The 20,201-nt window shown below is 40.4% G+C and overlaps 1 protein-coding gene across 1 annotated transcript in view; it reads left to right on the forward strand.

Moving 5' to 3' along the window:
* plxnb2b (plexin b2b) overlaps positions 1-20,201 on the forward strand; it is a 199,932-nt gene that overhangs the window by 86,888 nt on the left and 92,843 nt on the right. The window contains 1 exon segment of the mRNA XM_088416301.1: positions 14,065-14,155. The gene's annotated coding sequence lies outside the window, so the exon portion shown is untranslated.

Raw genomic sequence — 20,201 nt, forward strand, 5'->3', positions numbered from 1 at the left:
CAAGACCGAGACTTTGACAGTTGGGACCAAGACAAAACAAAGACCTTAGAGGTTTAGACCAAGATATGAACAAAACTTCGGAGGTCGAGACTGAGACTAGACCAAAACTTTTGGAGGTCGAGCCCGGGACAAGACCTAAACTTAAGGAGGTAAGAAGTTTAAAAAAAATAGGGAATTCATCACTGATCGTAGCAGTAATAATAGTACAAAAATTCCAAGTCTCCACCCTTCCCGAGACTGAAACGAGATGGTTCAGAAGGGAGACTGAGATCCATAGACTGGTCTTGAGACCAAGAGTCATCTCAACAAACTATAACACAACCTGTTGGAAACGTGCCCAGCAGCTGTCAGGCGCACGCACCGGCGGGCTTGGAAATCTCCAAGCCTCTGTCACTTCAAGTTTGGCTCGAGGTCCCACGGGAGGAACCGGTCCAATGAGACGAGCGCGGCGTTGTCAGAAAGCATGTTATTGGACACCAGGATTCCTTTTGGGGGGGTACCCTGTGATTACATCGCCTCTGCGGGGCCGTGACAGAGATTGCGCGTATTTTTGTCAGCGCTGACTTGTTGTTGCTTTTTCGAGAGCCGAGTGACGCTTTTGAATCCGTAGCGCAAGTCCGGGCACATCTGGTTGTGATTGGCAGGAGAAAAAAGGCTCCTTGTGTTCCGGGAACTGGCAGACAGGGCCCGGCAGACGAGAGAACCGGGGCCCAATCCCCTCCCTGCTTTTCCTGACTCTTGGCCAGTTCTCATAATCCCGCTGCAAAGCCCTTGGCATTTCTCACTTTTTTTTTCTTTCTTTCTTTTTTTTTTTTTATTATTAACAGTGTTCCGAGCGCCACCTTTTGCTTCAATTTTAATATGAAAAAGCCACATGAGCTAGGTAGACCCTGAGCTCCATTACAGGCGTGTCTGGCATAATGACGCCCCCGAGGGCGAGTATCTGCTTGCTCATATTGCCACCCCGCTCCAAGTGAGAGGGAAAATTGCTACGGGCGAGGAGTATATTGAAAGGCATTTCACGGCAGGTGTGCGAAAATTGGTTATTCCCGCACGTGCTTGATGAAGTTTAAGCCGCTGAGGTGTCGGAGCAAAGGTGGCGGTCCGCCGGTCGCGCTCCGCCGGTCAGCAGCACTCTGACACAAGCGACGGGAACGCTGGCAATTAAAAACGCCGCGCAGACATTATTCTTTACTCTACCTCATACTGTATGAATCAAAGATTCTTCCTGTAACATTATAACGTCTTAATACCTGGATTTATTTACAATACTTACAATATATATATATATATATATATATATATATATATATATATATATATATATATATATATATATATATATATATATATATATATATATATATCCTATTTTTCCGCACTATAAGGCGCACCGGATTATAAGGCGCACCCTCAATCAATGACATATTTTAAAACTTTTTCCATATATAAGCGCACCGGATTATAAGGCACACCCTCAATTAATGAGATTTTAAAACTTTTTCAATCACAATATAGTAATACTCAAAGCAATAAGAATAATAACTCAATAACTATAAACTCTCAATAGCATAATAACTCAATGTCAATATGAGCAACCTTGTTCAACTGTAAACACATAAAAAAACAGGTGAAGCTTACTTAATCAGTTTGTTCCCCATCTACGAAGCTCAATCTCAATATTGATCCACATATAAGGCGCACCTGATTATAAGGCGCACCATCAGCTTTTTAAAAAAATTAAGGCTTTTAGTTGCGCCTTATAGCGCGGAAAAAACGAAACCTAAAAGCCCTAAGTTATTTTTAAAAGCTGGCGGTGCACCTTATAATCCAGTGCGCCTTATATATCGATCATGCCATGTGCTGACTGCGTAAACTGCAGACTTTTCTGATCCTTGAGTCGACGTTCCTTTGAGCGCAGTTCTATCTAGTGCACAGGTGTCAAAGTTAAGGCCCGGGGGCCAGATCGGGCCCCTCACATCATTTGATGTGGCACGTGAAATGATGATTCAACTAACTCAAGTTTCTGGTTAAAATACCAAACCTGCAAGTTGGCTTCAGCTTTTAAAAGTTTTGGAGGAAAAAAAAAAAACAACCATTTCCCAGTAAAGGGTTAAAAAAAAAAAAGAACATTTGAAATTTGCGAATTAAAAAAAAAATGTTCTGAAAGATTGTTGGAATATTTGAAAATTATGCTGCTAATAAATTCCCGGTTTGCTACTCATAAATAACCGCTTCTAACCATCGGCCCTGGAAAAAAAATACATTGGTTTATCGCTAAAATTCGGATATGATGCTAATTCGCAAGAAGAGATAACATTGGTTCAAAACACAAGTTTACTTACCTTTAATCAAATCAGTTTGATTGACTTTGTGTGAAGAGTGAGCAGACTACTTCCAAAAACTTGTAGCTTTCGACAAATACCCATCAGCCTGTCAAATATCGTCAAAAAATACTTTTCTCATGCTAGCAGCACAAATTCTCGTCGGTGTTAGCATCCAAAAAAAAGTCGTAGCGTCCCAACCGACCACAAACCGGAGAATTTATCGCTTGCAAACGGTTCCTTGGTGTTTTCTGGTCCCGTATCAACAAGTCTAGGAGGAATACATCTTCGTTTTTTTCGCCGTATTTATGGTGGAATGCGTGTGATGCAAATTTGCGATAACCTGTATCAATTTCAAACAACCTTGGTCAACGAATGTATTATTCTGAAATGTCGATAAACGCCGTGTTTTCATTCAAGCGAATCCTTGGTGATAAAGAAACACTGCCGGCACTTTATTTGAATAAACCAATCGCTGCCTGCTGGTCAAAATCAGGTGGCGACATTTGCCATCAAGCTATGACTGATCCTCCGATATAATCACATTCATACTAATCCCCGTCGCCCCAGACTACAAAAAACCCAATCATTATTTTGTCCTAATGAACCAAATGCAGATAACCTTGGATTAGCAAGAGTTTGTTTTGAATACTGACAGAAAATGTCTTTTTTTTTTCCTGCGAACTGAAGTCTATTTCATTAAAATGTATGTTTCGCTTTTTCGAACAATCTGTAACTAACCCATCGAAGGTTATTTAAGCATTGTGACGCAGATTGGATTTATGAAACAAACATCATATTTTCTTCTGAAATGAGCGTGCCTTCACAAAAGATGAACGTCATTATATCAATAAACCAAATGCCGACAACCTCAGAGAGTAAATTTATTGTTTTAAGACGAATGGCGATGAATATATATTTGCTGTGAAGTACATTTCCCAGTAATCACTTTCATTTGAAGACAAACAGAAGGGTGTTTACGAAAGACGGCGGCCATTACTTCGCTTTAATTAAACAAATAACGACAACTTTGGATAATGGATGTATCGTTTTGAGCGGACTGAAAAGTCTGTGGGTCAAACTGACCCATTTGAAAGTCAAAGTAAATGTCGGAAGTAGTTTTTCAGTACCTCTGCTTGGTTTTTATAAAATCGGCATATCCATTAAAAATGAGATGTGTATGATTTTTTGTTTTTGTTTTTACAAATAAGCAAAACCTGGGTCAAAATGACCCAAGAATATTATTCCTGTTCCTGATGTGCAAAAAAGAATCACAATATTTTTTAGTTAGCAAAATAACTCACGGAAATTGTTTCTCAAGCTTTTGGCTAACTACATATGACCCTGGGTCAAATTGACCCAGGATCTTATGATTATTCCAGCGAAACAAATGTAACAAATGGGTATTAATAAATACCTGTCCTCCTGTTATGTTGCGGGTCAAACTGACCCATTTGAAAGTCAAAGTAAATGTCGGAAGTAGTTTTTCAGTACCTCTGCTTGGTTTTTATAAAATCGGCATATCCATTAAAAATGAGATGTGTATGATTTTTGTTTTTGTTTTTACAAATAAGCAAAACCTGGGTCAAAATGACCCAAGAATATTATTCCTGTTCCTGATGTGCAAAAAAGAATCACAATATATTTTCGTTAGCAAGATAACTCACAGAAATTGTTTCTCAAGCTTTTGGCTAACTACATATGACCCTGGGTCAAATTGACCCAGGATCTTATGATTGTTTCGCAAAACAAATGTAACAAATGGGTATTAATAAGTACTCGTTGCCTTTGTTACTGTGTGATTGGGTTTCCACGCAAAATTTAGTTTTTGACACTTTGTAGAACTAAACACACTGCTGGGTCATATTGACCCAAACACATTATGGTTGTTATTGAAAATTAACATGACCCGGGGACATTATTGTTGTTGTGGTTGACACTTTTGGATAAACACACACGCCCCTCTGGGTCATATTGACCCAGAGACATTGTTACTGTTCTTCAGAACAGAAGTTAAAGCAAAATATAGAACAAGAGACAGTTCAGACACATTAGGGTGAGAAAATTGGCCCCGGGTCAAAATGACCCGGCGAGGTTATTGCTGTTCTTTGCAAACAAACATAACAGGAGGGTTAATCAACCAACTGTCAACATCCTGTTCTAATTTTGAGTGAAAGAAGCCTGGACTCGTTGTTAGTACCCGCGACATTGCGGAACCGGTTGAGCAACAGCCCTGTCCTCCACCCCAGTGAACACGGCGCTAATTGAAATGGAGCGCGTGTGTTTAGCCCTGTGAACCTCCGGCCCCGTTAGCCCGAACTCACAGACTGTTAAAGCAGCTACGGAGAGAATATTATGTGTTCTGTTATTGTGTCTTTAGGGCTGTAGGGACTATTTGCCATCCCTATTAAGCAGCCTGACTGGTGGCTGGGCAGCACGCCTGGTTGGCTGTGTGTGGGTGTGGGTATTATCGCAATGTGTGTGTGTGTGTGTGTGGACAGAGGACGCCTGAGGCGGAGCACCGGAGCCAGGACGCTGCTGGCGTTGTCCGCAAATGCCTCACATCCACTGACCCTCACAGGCGGAATGACTTTGGGGTTAATTCCTCGCGAACGGCGTGGCCCTCGCAGGGAATCGAACGGGAGCCAGCGTCGCAGGCAACGGGATGTCGTAAAAAAACGTACTGTTACGAAACGGAGCCGACGAGGATCCCCCATTGGAAACCAGAAATGTCTTAAAAACAAACACTCCTACCAAAGCAATCCGTATCAATTGTAGGTACTTTGCTTTCACGAAGCAAATGCCCTTAAAGCAGTGTTTCTCAACTATATTTGACCAGCCCCCCCCCCCCCCCCCCCCCCCCCCCCCCCCTAGAAAAGACCCCCCCCCCCCGATCGATGACTTTAAATAAGATTATTATTGATGCAAATTGTTTAAGTATACCTAAACATGTATCCTTTTTAACATAAACAATAGAAAAACGCAATATAGATCAACTTTCAACAACCGTGAGTTATTTTTATCGCGTTTATACGGGTTACGGCTTAGTCTAAAACGGAAAAAAAGCAGCAAGTGCGCCAAAGTGCCTGAAACTAAAAGAAAATGATGAAAATTATTACTTTAATGCAATTACATTTCACATGACAAAAACAAAGCTTTTTTTCCTGGGATCATCCACGCCCCCCCCCCCCCCTACTATTTGAGAAGCACTTCAAGATCATGACGATAATATTGATACTTTTGCAAGTGTGATTCTCCCTCCCCTAGTTTTTATTTTCAAGGTGAGAAAAGATAACAAATACATTGATTACCGTCACTTTGTTTTAATGAACCGCAATGAAACTTGGGGAGTAAACGTAACATGGATACCTGACAACGAAGACTGGCAATACTTCAGCAAGATCTTTTTAACGTTGACCAAAGACGGAGAAGACAAAAAAAATAATAAACGGCGACACTTTATTTTAATGAGCCCCATGCGCGCTAGCTTGGATAAAAGAACGAAATATTTGGAGCGGATGTCTAGCAAACAGGTGCAAATTCGCGCGTCCCGTCTTTGTTTGCTTTGAGGTGGAGATGGTGAAAACAAAAGACAATCATTGTCATTTTCTTCTAATGAAGCACGCGCCAGCAACCTTGAATAATAAACAAGAACGTTTTTGCTCTCCTAATGGATTCGTGAAGCAAAGACGGGAGACAGAATATCTCTGGTGGCAGAAGGGACCTCATAACACCTGTTTTGGGGCATCTTTTTTATGAAATGCGGCCACTATAAAAGGAATTCTCTTGCTCCCGGAAACCAAAAAGTGATATGTTGTCAAGGGACACCGATGGCGTACAATGTACGACTTCTCTTATTACCTCTGACTCGGACCCGCTTCGGCGGGAAAGGCAGATTTGTTTCTTCCCCGCGGGTGATATTTTAGAACTTCTCACGCCGTCATTGTCGCGCATATGCAGAAAGCGCCCGTTTTCGCCGGATCCGAAGTGCAGTTCGGCCTCGGCGGCGGCCCGCCTTCCGCCCCTTGTCGTTCCGGCGCCACCGCGTAACGCGACATGATCTGATTCTTCCTCGTCTTTTCTGATGGGATTTTACAAGCCGCCAATAATCCGGCAGCTCCCGCTCTCCGTTTCTCATGGATTGCGAAAGTTAAAAATAATTCAACCGCAAATGGGTGAAAAGCCGCGAGGCAGAGTACTTATTTTTGTGCCGTTTTTTTTTTCTCTTCCCTCCCCCGTCTGTGAAATCACCGCCGCAAATGTTTAAGGTTTCTGGCAACGAGCGCGGAGCAGAATTACACGGGAGCAATCTGGCCATCTCCAAAGCCGCGTCAGGCGTTTCCACTCGCAAATGTCCATCCGTATCCCCCCTCGCTGCATTAAGTGATTTGCGGGCCTGCGTTTCAGTCAGATTGCGCATCATCTATTTGCATGACATTTCTCAAGATGGAGAGAGATGTTAAGTACTGTCATCGACTTTTTTTTTTTTTTTTCTCCTCCATGCTGTCACAGAAATTGCTCTCTGGAGTAATGCTTTCAAATGAAATCCGCCATGTTGGCCAACAAGCACGTCAAAGCATGGAGACCACTGGATCCATCTACTGGATTTATTTGTCCTTGCTGTGCTTATTTTGACATAATGGTAACCTGATTTTACAACACATAATACATATATATATATATATATATATATATATATATATATATATATATATATATATATAGAGAGAGAGAGAGATGAGTGAATTATTTACGTCATTTTTGCATTTTAGTTAACACAGAACCTTGAGAACAAGGTGGATTTTGAGAACTACAATGTTTTTATTGAGTTTTATATATATATATATATATATATATATATATATATATATATGAGTGAATTATTTACGTCATTTTTGCATTTTAGTTAACACCACAGAACCTTGAGAACAAGGTGGATTTTGAGAACTACAGTGTTTTTATTGAGTTATATATATATATATATATATATATATATATATATATATATATATATATATGAGTGAATTATTTACGTCATTTTTGCATTTTAGTTAACAACACAGAACCTTGAGAACAAGGTCGATTTTGAGAACTACAATGTTTATATTGAGCTGTATATATATATATATATATATATATATATATATATATATATATATATGAGTGAATTATTTACGTCATTTTTGCATTTTAGTTAACAACACAGAACCTTAAAAACAGAACTACAGTGTCTTTTATTGAGTTATATATATATATATATATATGAGTGAACTATTTACGTCATTTTTGCATTTTAGTTAACAACACAGAACCTTGAGAACAAGGTGGATTTTGAGAACTACAGTGTTTTTATTGAGTTTTATATATATATATATATATATATATATATATATATATATATATATATATATATATATATATATATATATATATGTATGTATATGTATGTATTATTCTGTTGAAATGATATCTGTGACTGATGTTGGTTAATGATGTGTGCGACTGTACACTGTATGTTTGTATGTCTTTTATGTTCCAAGTTAAAAAGCCTTTTCCCTGTGAAGAGCAGCCTTTGCGTTATCACCTAATTCAATAACGCAATCAAATTGTAATCAGGAACAAATGGGGGTGCCTATTTAAACGACCTCTCAAGGTTAAAATGATCCGTGCATCTGTTTACGATGGATTATTCACGGCGTTAAATGAAGGGTTCATCACAAACATGAACAAATTGCTTCTTCCGCTCAAAGTAAATATTCTATGGGATCACCCAGCGCGTCTGTAGGTTAATTGTGCCCGAGCGCCAAAGAATAGAGAACACGGCGCCACAGGAGGTATGCGAGTGTAGAGAGAAAGATTGCGAACGACGGCGCCGAGTAAATTAGCATGGACTTCCTTTCATCTTTCCTTCTCTCGGCCTTTTCGTCACTGGAGGGATGCTTTCAACTTGGAGTCAGCGTGCGCTCTCTCAGGAGTTGCGCCGGCGTTAGCCGCCCACACCATTCGCCGGCTTTTCGCCGCTCGTAAATTCACTAGATCAAGTGACCTGACTCAATTAAATTTCGGGCGCCCAGGCAGGCAAAAAAGATTTGCCGTGCGCTTTTTGAAGGTGGCGTCCAACTTAGCCGCGCCACCGGGAAATCATACAGCGAACCAAACCCGACTCCGATATTCACTCTTTGAGCGCCGCTGACGTCAAACGACGTCCGCATAATCTCTGCGGAGTTGCGCCGTTGACGTCAATTGACGTCATTTACATTTTTTTTGTTTTTGCAAAGGGATAAGCTTAGGGTAGCTTTGGTTTGTCCGTTAAGCTGGGCAAATCAAAACAACAACAAAATCAAAGCCTAGCTAGAGTCAGCAGGCAATCGCTAACAACACAGAACCTTGAGAACAAGGTGGAGTTTGAGAACTACAATTTTTTTATTGAGGGAGAATGCATAATTTTTACATACAGACCTATTACATGAAGCCCATTTCCCAGTAAGAGGTGAACTTCGGCGAAGGTAGCCCCTGTATTGATCTCGTCCGGTTTCGTTCAAGGCAGCAATTGTTCTAAAGACATTTTGAAACAGTCTAAAATGTTCTCAAAAAGTCTGTCATTGTTTTTTGTGTCACAAGGAAATTTTTAACGTTTTTAAAAATTCCCTGATACGAACTGCAATCAGGACTTCTCAGAATGTCGTAAGAATGTCTTAAAGGGACAGTGTGTAAGATTTAGACCGTTTTTCATGGCACTTCTCCGAAGGCGGCCATGTTTGTTATAGCTCCGGACAATGGTAAATGCTGCACCTTTAAATCCCAGATCCTACTGAGGGGTAAAAGCTGGTGAGCTGGTCTTTTAATCTTCTCAGGTTTCAGACGAGGTCATAGTTGTTCTGAAGTCGTTTTTAAGACATTTCGAAATGTTCTTAAAGGTTCTTAAACAGTTTTGTTTTTCATGTACATGTTGAACGTGTTCAAAAATTCCCTTTGACACAAAAACGGTCAAGATTTAGGTCGTCTTAAGAACAATCTTGAACGAACCCTGACAAATCCCTGATGTGACCTCGCGACCTTCGCCAACACTCACAAATGTTCGTATCTCAAGGGGTCCCCTTAAAACCGCGATACAACTGAGGGCCAAACGTTAGCCGGTGTCCTCCGAGGTAGCTATTTCAATATCGTCAGGTTTCTTTCAAGGTTACAATTCTTCTTAAGACATTCTCAAACATTCCTTGTAGTTATAACATATTCTAGTTCTACCAACCATACGTACCTGAAGTCTGAAAAAAATAGAAGTCTTTGTCGATTGCTGTTTACTTTTTAATAGTTGCTAATCAAGCTAGCTAACTTCACAGGAGTGGCGAGTATGCTGGTGAGTATCGTTGAAGGTCCAAGCTCTCATGGTTGCCTGAGGTCACCGAAAGGTTGCCAGAGGTCGCTAAAATATCGCCAGAGGTAATCTGATGTTTTCCTGTTCTGCTCCTGTTGTAAAGAAATTTGGAACATTCTTTTTTCTGGCAACCTTGAACGAACCTTGGGGAGATCAAACGAGCCTCTACCTTCACCGTTCGCCCCTCGGTGGCTTGGGGGTTTACGTAGCTAGCTAGCTCGATTAGCAACCACTACACGCAAAAGGCCGTTAATTTTTAAAACATGACTTCACGTGAGTCCGGTCGGCAGAACTCCCACGATGGTTTCGGATCTCCCGACATTTCCTTGTCTTCCTCACCTCCGGCGTCCTCTCCCCCCTTGAAAGCAAGGGAGCCGCCGCCAGGGGGGGAATCCATCACGGCTTTGGCCCGGGGCGCTACATTTTAGCGCCCAAATGGAAATACGTGCGCGGCACATGAAAAGAGAGGCCGCGTCGGCATCCGGCGTTCACCTTCAAGCGCCCCCGCCTCCTCCCGTCGCTCCGCTTATCCATCAGCCCCCGGCATGTTGAAAAATCATTTACTGTATATACGGCGGGGTGATTGACGACACAACAACACACTCTGAATGGCGGGCTCATCAGTCCACCCCCGCAGACATAATACTCTGCCTCGCCTGACTTTTTTTTTCTCTCCTTTCGACGGCGTGACACGGAAAGTTCAAAGGAAACCGCGGGGCTAGCGTCGGACCAAAACATGACAATTTTCACCGGTTAAAACCCTCCGGAGAAACGCTCCTCACCCGGCGTAAACCCTCGCCTTTGACGACCCGCTTGTTTCAGCGACATCCATCATCAGAAAAGGAGAACGGCGGCCAAGACGACACGTATCGACCGCGGTCCACTCGATAGCGGCTGTGTTTGCACACCGCGTGACGTGGCCAATTTCATCTATTTACATGTTTTTTTTTTTCCAATGCTCCCGAGTCAATATCAGCGTTTGCACTTCACCTGAAGTAACCCGCGCACACAACAATGCGGGTATTCAAGGAACCTGAACTGCCCGCGCTTTTCTCGGGAGCATTAGCTATTTATTATAAAATCATGCGGAGGAGGATTTTTAGTTTTGTCACAGAATTGCGTTTTTAATTCTCAGAATTCTGTTTAAAGCCAGAGTTCTCAGAATAGTGAGAATGCTGAGTCTACGCTCAGAATTTGGACTTTGAGAATTCTGGGAATATTTATTATTATTTATTATATATTTATATATATTTATTCTTGGAATAAAGTTTGAATTATCACTTAAATATTGCTAGAATTTTGAAAATAGTTGTCATTCTGACGTGAGAATTTCAAGAAGAGTCAGAAATGACTTTAAAGTGCGGGTTAGAATCCTGAAGATAGTCAAAATTCTGACAGTAAACACTGACAAATCAGAATTCTCACTTTTGTTAGAATATTAAGAATAGTCCTATTTCTGACTTTTATGTGAGAATTCTAAGAGTAGTCAGAATTTTGACTTTAAAGTGAGACTTTCAAGAATAATTAGAATCCTGAATATTCAAAATTCTGAGAAGTCTGTTCTGAGAATTCTCTCTAAGAATAGTCATTCACTTGTGTGAATTCTGAGAATAGTCATAATTCTAAGAATAGTTGGAAGTTTGACTATATAGTAAGAATTCTGACAAGTGAGAATTCAGAAAATGAAGTCAAAATTCTCACAAATAGTTAGAATTCTAAGAATAGTGAAAAAATCAGACTTTTATGAGATTTCTCAGAGTAGTCAGAATATTAAGAATCGTTTGAATTTTGACAATATAGTCAGAATTCTGACTATATAGTCAGAATTCTGACAAAGACAAAGTCATAGTTCTTACTGAGTGAGAATTCAGAAAATGAAGTCAGAATTCTCACAAATAAAGTTAGAATCCTAAGAATTGTAAAAAATCAGACTTTTATGAGATTTCTGAGAGTAGTCAGAATATTAAGAATCGTTTGAATTTTGACAATATAGTCAGAATTCTGACAAAGTCAAAAATTTTACTGAGTGAGATTTTTGGGAATAAAGGTGTTCCTTTTCGGTACTCTTTCGTAACTCTGAGGGCAGACATTATTTCCATTTTTCTATATGATTATCTTACTATGGCGGAATAAATGGATCAAAAAAAACAACCTACATGGAAATCCAAAGAAAAAGCAAAACACATGTTGAGTTAATCCTTTATCTTTATAATCTTTGCCGCGCGAGTTGAGCGGCGGTTTTCCACAGTCGACCCTTATTGGGGTTTTAGCGAAACTCGCGGGGAATCCGCGCTAATCCGGCCTCGCTTTTGATCAAAGGCAGCCGGCCGCCTGGCTTTCACTTGAACCGACCGACGCCTTCCGTTTCCACATCCAAAAACTCACTTTAGATTCCTCCGAATAGGCACTTTTGGCTTGAATGCGCCGTTCGGTCGGGGGCCGGCGGGAGGAAGACGGGGGCCCGGGAAATTGGCGCGGCGACTATCTTTTGTGTGGCGCCGCGCTTTCCTCGCATGTGTAATTGCTTGGAATGCGGAATTGAAAGTTGGACACGCTCCGCTGACGTGTAGGGCTAATAAAAAAAATGTGCGTGTCAATTGATATCATGGTCAAAGTGTTTCCTGACTCCTTTAAACTGCTGTTAAAAAAAATATTTATATACAGTATATATATATATATATAGATATATTAATCTGGGCAGTACTTCATCAGACTGACTGAAAGACATAACACAGCAATATGTTGCTTCATGTTCCAATTAATTTGCTCTTAGGTGGAAAACAAAACATCGTAATTTCCTAATACCTGGACTTTGAAGTAACATTTTTCTCATACAAGTTGTCATGTTTCTACAATACAGTGATGCCTTGACTTATGACCAAACAAAAATTGCAATCTTTTGTTTTTTTTTTGTACTTGAAAGCTCTCTTCTGTTTATAACTGACAGTACTCAAGTAGGTATTTATCCAAGTACTGTACTTTATTCTCCCCTTTTTTTTTTATTACTTGGGGCAATACCTTCTTCAAATTGAGTTATAGAAACAAGAAACACCAGAGCAACTCTTAATGTTTACGAGTACCTAAAGAAGAGTCTGGGAAAAGAATCGAGTCTTTACTGGATGAGTCTAAGTCAAGTAGCGAGTCAGTGTGTTTTCTATTCAAATTAAGAGCTCATTAAATCGAACATGGCAATGTTTTTTGCTGCGTTGCACTAAAGTGATTTTGTCTTGGTTTTTTTAAGGAGTTTTATCAAGTTTTATCAACTTTGTCATTTATGATGCAATTTTCCAGCATTTAAGCCAGAAATTAAACACTTGTTAATCCTTGTGCAATATTTTGTCCAATCTTTTCATCTTTACATCAAAGGTATTTCACATCAAAGGCAAAGCATTGAAAGAAGACACTAGGGAGCTGAAATTTCACCCAGATGGCGACAACATGTCAAAGTTCTACAATGCACAACCACTCAGTTATCACATCAGCAGAAGTAGCTAAAATACTGCGGGAATGACGTTGAAGAAAATGTCCCAAAAATGGTCAAAATATCGCACAAGGGTTAAACCATCCATCTTGTGGGGTTACCGAACAAAATAAGAACTAGAGGTACTCCTAAAAATATAGTTCCAAGGTTTATTAAATCAAACACTGGCTCTGCACTATTGTTGTTTCATCCAAAAACACTTTGCGCTGGTAAGAGGGTACTCTGCCGAAAAAAAAAAATTCACAAGGGGAAGATCATTGAAAAAAGCTTGAGAAACACTTTCCTCCATCATTTGTGGGGATAATGTGCGCTGGTTTACATCTGATTCTGTATTACCGTTTCCGTGTAAACAGATGTTGTGCTGGAAGCAATTTTTGCTGTCGGACGTCGTCCGGTTTTACACGTCGACTCAAATGCAGCATGCGGTGTTGCTGCGTGAAACTGTGCATTAAAAATCCTCCTGAGACCAAGCCGATTCATTTTTGCGAACCCCGGAATTGCTTTGGTCTCAGGAGGATAAAATAAATGGCGGATAGAATGAGTGATGAGTGTCTAAACCTTGCAGTCGCTTGTGTGTTTACACCAAAACTCAGTGGATGAATCCCTCCTGAAAACGGCCATTGTTTTTCCCCAAATGTTTGGATTTGGCCAATTACAGTAGCTTGGCGGCTCGTTTTTTTTTTTCTCTAAACACAAACACAGAGAAGTTTTCAACAGCATCCAAATCACAACATGTTCGTGTTTTAGCTCTTTTCGCTGATCATGTTAAAAGGATTACGAGGGAATTGACAGGAGTGTGAACTTTTGTCGCAAATTGGGGTCCGGGAATAGATTGTGTGTAAACCGCTGTCTTGTGAAGACCCTTTGTTGATGTGTGTTTGCAGGGCCAACACACGGATTCGCTCGCTCGTTGCTGCTGCATCTGCCTTCTTAAATGACTCCACGCTAGGAGATTGCTCGCTTATCAAGTGGCTGGTACGTACTGAGCTTCCCATCTTGTGAAAGTGTGAAAATTCTCATGTTCACTAAAAAGACCATGAATAGTAAGAGGGTTTTTTTTTACCCATATATATACAGTATATATATATATATATATATATATATATATATATATAGAGAGAGAGAGAGAGAGAGAGAGAGAGAGAGAGAGAGAGAGAGAGAGTGATTGATTGATTGATTGATTTTAAAAAAAGTAAAGGTTTTTTTTTTCATAAAAAATGACCATGCATACGAAGACTCTTTTTCACAAAAGACATGAGGATATTTTTTCCACAAAAATCAACGGGTTTTTTTTTTTTTTTGTTTTGTTTTTGTTTTTTTTTGTAAAAAAAAATGGCCAGGTATGGTCAGTCTTTTTTTTTTTTTTTTCAAACAAAACAGGTCATGTACAGTAAGGCTTTTTTCCCCACAAAATACCATGTATAGTAAGGCTTTTAATGGCAAAAAACTACTATGTATAATAAGGTTTTTTTTTTTTCCAAAAATGCCAATGTTTAGCAAGGATTTTTTTTTTTTGTGCAATAAATAGCCATATACAGCAAGCAGGTTTTTTTCCCGCAAAAAAAAAAACAACTGTGTACGGCTTTTTTTTTTAATTAAAAAAATCATATATAATAAGCATTTTTTTCCCAATAAACGACCATATAAAGTCATACTTTTTTTTCCACAAAAAAAACAAACAAAAAAATGCCATTCATTCAAATCTTTTTAGTTCTATTTCGTAGTTGTTGCATAAATTAAAATTACCGGTGATCTGCCTCCTGGTGGCTGGTAAAAAAAAAAAAAAAAAAAAAAATCAGATAAGCACACTGGGCTATAAACCACAAGGCTCAAATCATGAGAAAAAAGTTGTGATTTATAGTCCCAAATTCACAGTAATAACAAAAGAAATGGTAGCAAAGCACCTGCATAAACACCTGCTTGCTTACTAGCAGCAATAAATAAAATGCTTGATTATAATTCGACAGCATCACCAACCACGAGGAATCGCTTCCGTGTTATCGTAGCAGATGTCAGTTGGAAATTTTCGGAGTTGAGAGGAGGTGGCGCCATATGTTGGATTATTTCGTAAGATTTCCAGCAAGCTGAGGTCGAGTCAACTTTTTTTTTTTTCCTTGTCTGTTGTGAGCCTTTATTAGAAAGCGAGGGAGGCAACTTATCAGTCTTGTGTTATCTCAGCATTTCTACAGCGTAGCGTTGGCCCAGGCAGCCGTGACGGGATATTGATGCCCCCCCCTCCCTCCCCAGCTTTCCCCATTCCCCCAAACTAGCCTTCCATCCCACATCTCCTTCGCCCCAAAAAAAGACTATCATTTGCCCCCTCAAGTCTGCGTTTTTTTGGCCCAACTCAAAGGCAGCCGGAACGGACGGATGCCGCTCTTACTTGCGCGCGGCCTGTTAACATAAGCGAGTGGCTGTCATGCATTTTGTTAGCATCGACACTTTTCTTTGGACGGCCCCGGCGGTGAGGGATTGCTCGTCGCGTTGTCAGGCTTGTGTTTTGCGCCCCGAGGACGGAGACTAGCGGGAGCGCCGCCGCCTGCATCTTTCATTCCCTCAAAGATGCTGCGAGGTTGAGGGAGGGCGGCGCTAGCAATTTCTGCAGCAGACTGCTTCCTGCGGATCGGGGCGTCCAAGTGGAAAAAAAGACACATTTTATCAAAGCTTCACTTCAGAGAGCACTTGGCCACCGGTCTTTCTTTTTTTTTTTTTTTTTCTGGACCTCATGGCCGGGGGGGGAGGCTTGGAGAAAAGGACACGTGAAGTTTCAGGCTTTTGCAGAGTTAACTGGCCCGAACTATGATTCTTTTTTTTTTTGGAACTTGCCATTTTTGGCGAGCAGCAAAAAGAAGAAAAAAAAGACGTCCTTTAGATCCCTGTAAAGTGAACATAAATGTTATTTATATTTATACATGTCCATATATATATATATATATATATATATATATATATATATATATATATATATATATATATATATATATATATACATGTCTGGAAAAAAAACAAAGTCAAACAAGCAACGTAAAAATACGTCTTTGGGATTGAATGAGTTAATAGTAGAGCATATACATGTTATTAAGTGGGACTTGTATATCTCATATATATCTGGGTCAAACTTCACAAAACGACTGTCGTTAGGTAGGGAATTCAACAAGTATTCCAAATCATGTACAACATTGACCTATATTTTTGTAACTTCAGCAATAATTTGACCTTAATTACATGTGACCTTGACTTTTTTTTTCTTGAAACGTCACCTGTTTCCTCAAACGTACACTTCAGGAATATGAACTTTTGAACTCAAATTTACCAGCATCCGTTAATCCGTCCAAAAAAATTGACTCGTTAGCGATTTAGAAAGATATGTGTGGATATTAGCATTACGCTTTTGGTGTAAGAGTCGCTCCCGTTTCGGTAGATTCCAAATATCCAAATTAAATCCGAATTATCTTTGGAAAATGATAACTAATCCTTAAATCCGCTGTTCGAAACTCTCTTTCCGACCGTTCCGTAAAACCTTAATCAGTTTCATTTTAGCGAGTACGGAGACGGAGTTTGTATTAAAATAAATGAGTCAAAGCTTGAAGAATACGTTCCACATTTTCTTTCAATTTTTCTGGAACGAGAACATTTTTCTCCTCAATAATAGCAGACGGTTGGATTACAACAGAGAAGAAAGTGGCCACAAAAAAGACGACATTGTCTACAACGCCCACGAGTTCATTCGTTTTGTGTAACGACAAGAATTCGTCATATCCTTTTGAAATGAAGATCATAATCCCACTGGTTATTTTCTTGAAAAGATGCACAGCCTTTGTAATAAATATGGTTAAGTATTACTGTAAAAAGCAGCTGGGTCGGGTTCAGCGGCGAGCGGGCCTTCGTTGCGTGTAGCCAAATGAAAAATTATCATTCTAAAAAAAAACTATTTTCATGTCCGAGTTGTTTTGGAAGCAGGGAAACAAAACCCATCTTTTCCTTGATGGATCCTGACAGTTCTAATCGGCTTTTTTTTTTTTTTTCCCCCTTTTCTTGATTTGATTTTTTTTTTTAAACCATATTTCTGTCCCGGCACCAAATTCCAGCTTCATTTGACGCGCTTTCCTATTTTTTTTTTATCTTTTTCCCGCCTTATCCCCTCAAGGCCCATCTGTCTGAACTCTGTCCATTTCCAGTGCTGACCCCGTAAAGACGCAAGTAAGAGGATTGGTCCCTCCGCCGCGTCAAACCAAATCACGCCGCCACTCTATATAGGATAAAGAGCTTTGATATTAAACGTATTAAAAAAAAAAAAAAAAGACTATATGCGATGTCCACCTTGTGACCGTAAGCTTTTTTGGTGATTAATGCGTCCGGCTTTGGCGTTTTTGTCATAAAAAAAAAAAAAAACGCCTTTGTATTCATGACCAAGGCTTTAGATTTCATCTAAAAAAAAAAGTCACGTGACCTTCAAATGTATGTACGAGGCTTTCGTCGCGTTTTTTTTGTTGTTGTGTGTTTTGTTTTCTGATGTAACGATTAAACGGATGAAAACCGCAAAGGTCAGAGCGGTAATCCCTTAGGACAAAGCGCGCAATCCCCGATCGGCGATGCGGAGCATGCCGCCGTATCAACGCGGGCGACGTAGCCGGCGCCTCGGCAAGGTCGTCGCCTCCCCCTCCCGCATCCCGATGATGCCAAGGCGCGAGCGATTTCGCCGGCGGATCAAATGAATAAGAGGCCGCCGCTAATCGTACGGCGCCATTCGGGCGGAGCTTGAGAAGAACTCCGCCGCTTCCCCGCCGCCAAGAACTTATTGTCGCCGGCCGCGATTGGATTTAGTCGCGGCGCAATCCGTCTCCGCCGCGACCCCGCCGTGAACCGCGTCTGCGGAGGAATGGCCTCTTCACCCGAAGCGCGCGCGGGCCGAGATGGTTTTTCAACGCCGCTTGTCGTTACGGGTTTGGACCCATGTCGTTAACGGCGCCGGGAAACGAGACTTCATTTCTCTCTCGAGGTGGAGAGCGTGCGGTTTTCGATTGACGGCCGGAGAATGGCGTTCCCTGAAAAGAATGAAGGGTTATGAAAATGTTTGAAGGTTTAGGAAGTCTCGCAAAGTGGTGAAAAACGTGAAAAGTTGAGCTAGGCGATTTGATTTCGTAATCAATTTTTTTTTTTCGCACGATTGTTTTTAATATCTATTAAGGTTGGATGTGAAGTTGATTTTTTTTTTTACACTCCCCATATGGTATTTTGTCCAACTTTTGATCTTCACTTCAAAGGGAAAGCATTGAAAGAAAACACTAGGGAGCTGAAAATCCACCCAGATGGTGACAACAAAGTTCAGCATGGCAAAACCACAAGAAAACACTAGGGAGCTGAAAATCCACCCAGATGGTGACATGTCAAATTTCAGCATGGCAAAACCACAAGAAAACACTAGGGAGCTGAAAATCCACCCAAAGTTATCATACCACCAGGATCGCGCCATCTCTCAGCTAAAACACTGCTGTGATGTGGAAGAAAAATGACCCGAAAATTGTCAAAATACTGCGCAAGAGTTAATTGACTTAATTAGAAGTAAGTGTATATATTGTATATAGTCATTATGCTAACTGGGTAGCAATAACGATTATCATGGTAGCGATTACCATTTAAAGTGAACAAACACTAGTTCCCATTTAGTTTACACATACAGTAAATGATATGTACAACACATATTTAATTAATGAATTCATATTTTAAGTGTCCTTAAAGTTACTTGCAGACACGCCTCAAGAATATTTCATGAAGTTGAGAGTGAAGTTGCCTGTTAGTTACTCTGAGGTCAATAACTTCCTGTTCTTCTTCATCTAATTCTTCTTGACAAGCAGAGTGGGCACATTTTGTGCATGACTGCCCCCGACTGGTTAAAATTAGAAAACCTAAAAATAAGCTACTATAGATTTAATGACAGGTAATGTTTTCGGATAATACTGCCCTTGTGTTTTTTGATAAGTTCTTCTCTTTCTTTTGGTGTCATGTGTAACGTTGCCTTTAAAGAGTATTTTTTTTGTCGCTTTAGGTGCTAAAGTAGCATTATTGCACTAATCAACTTTTAAAGTAGGTCTTTATTGCGAACCATTCTAAAGGTACAACTTTGTGAAATAAACATTTTAATGAAAAAAGCTCTAGCTCCCAAAGGATTAACGTTGATTGTCCCGACTTGGTCAACTTTCCGTCGGCCTTCATTGTGAAAAAGGTGATAATTACGCGACCTGGACATGGAGTTGCCCTGCGTTAGCGGCTAGCGGCCAGCAACAGGTGCTGTTGGAGTATTTTTCATCAGCTAAATTTACTTAAAGAGAACACGGAATCGAACCAGGGACCTTTTTACTGCGAGGCGGCACCGCCATCCACCTTTCCACCAACTGAGAGAGTTTTAAAAATCCAAATTGAGCTTTAGCAATACATGGCAGTCGTCTGCCATCTCTGGCAACACCCCCATCTGATTATATTTGATTTATTACACTTGTCAAGCCTCTTTCCTCCTTTTTGTGCTTTCATTTCACAAAGTTTCTCCCCGCTTGGAGCCATCGTAATCAATGTTATTTATTGCGATTGAGATTAACTCTGCCTTATCGACACCATCCACCTACCCGCCGCCCGGGAGATTACAAACGTGCCCGTCTTTTATTAAGTGTCTGCTAATGAAACTTGGGCGCGCAAGTTGATGAGGAGCTGAGACTCATCTGGCGTGCCTCAGCGCCATGACTTTGGTTTTTTTTTTTTGCTTTCTTTTTGTCTATGCCAGCAACGGCCTTAGCTGCGGGCGATATGCATCCTTGCTCAGTGTCTGGCTCCTTTTTATTCCTTTCTGTATTGTTTAGAGATAGACTAATATGTTTTTTTTCTGAGAGAAATATTGATACAAATTATTAGTAGTCAAGGATGCTCTTAGCTGTTGAAATGTAATAGGAATTTTGCTGGTGTCAAGCCAAAACCTCCCGGCTATTCGTTTGCGTCCACTCCAGTGGACATTTGTTTTTGGTTTGCATCT

This window comes from Hippichthys cyanospilos, chromosome 6, assembly GCF_059441005.1.
Source record: "Hippichthys cyanospilos isolate Australia breed blue-spotted pipefish chromosome 6, RoL_Hcya_1.0, whole genome shotgun sequence".
NCBI classification, from domain to species: Eukaryota; Metazoa; Chordata; class Actinopteri; order Syngnathiformes; family Syngnathidae; genus Hippichthys; species Hippichthys cyanospilos.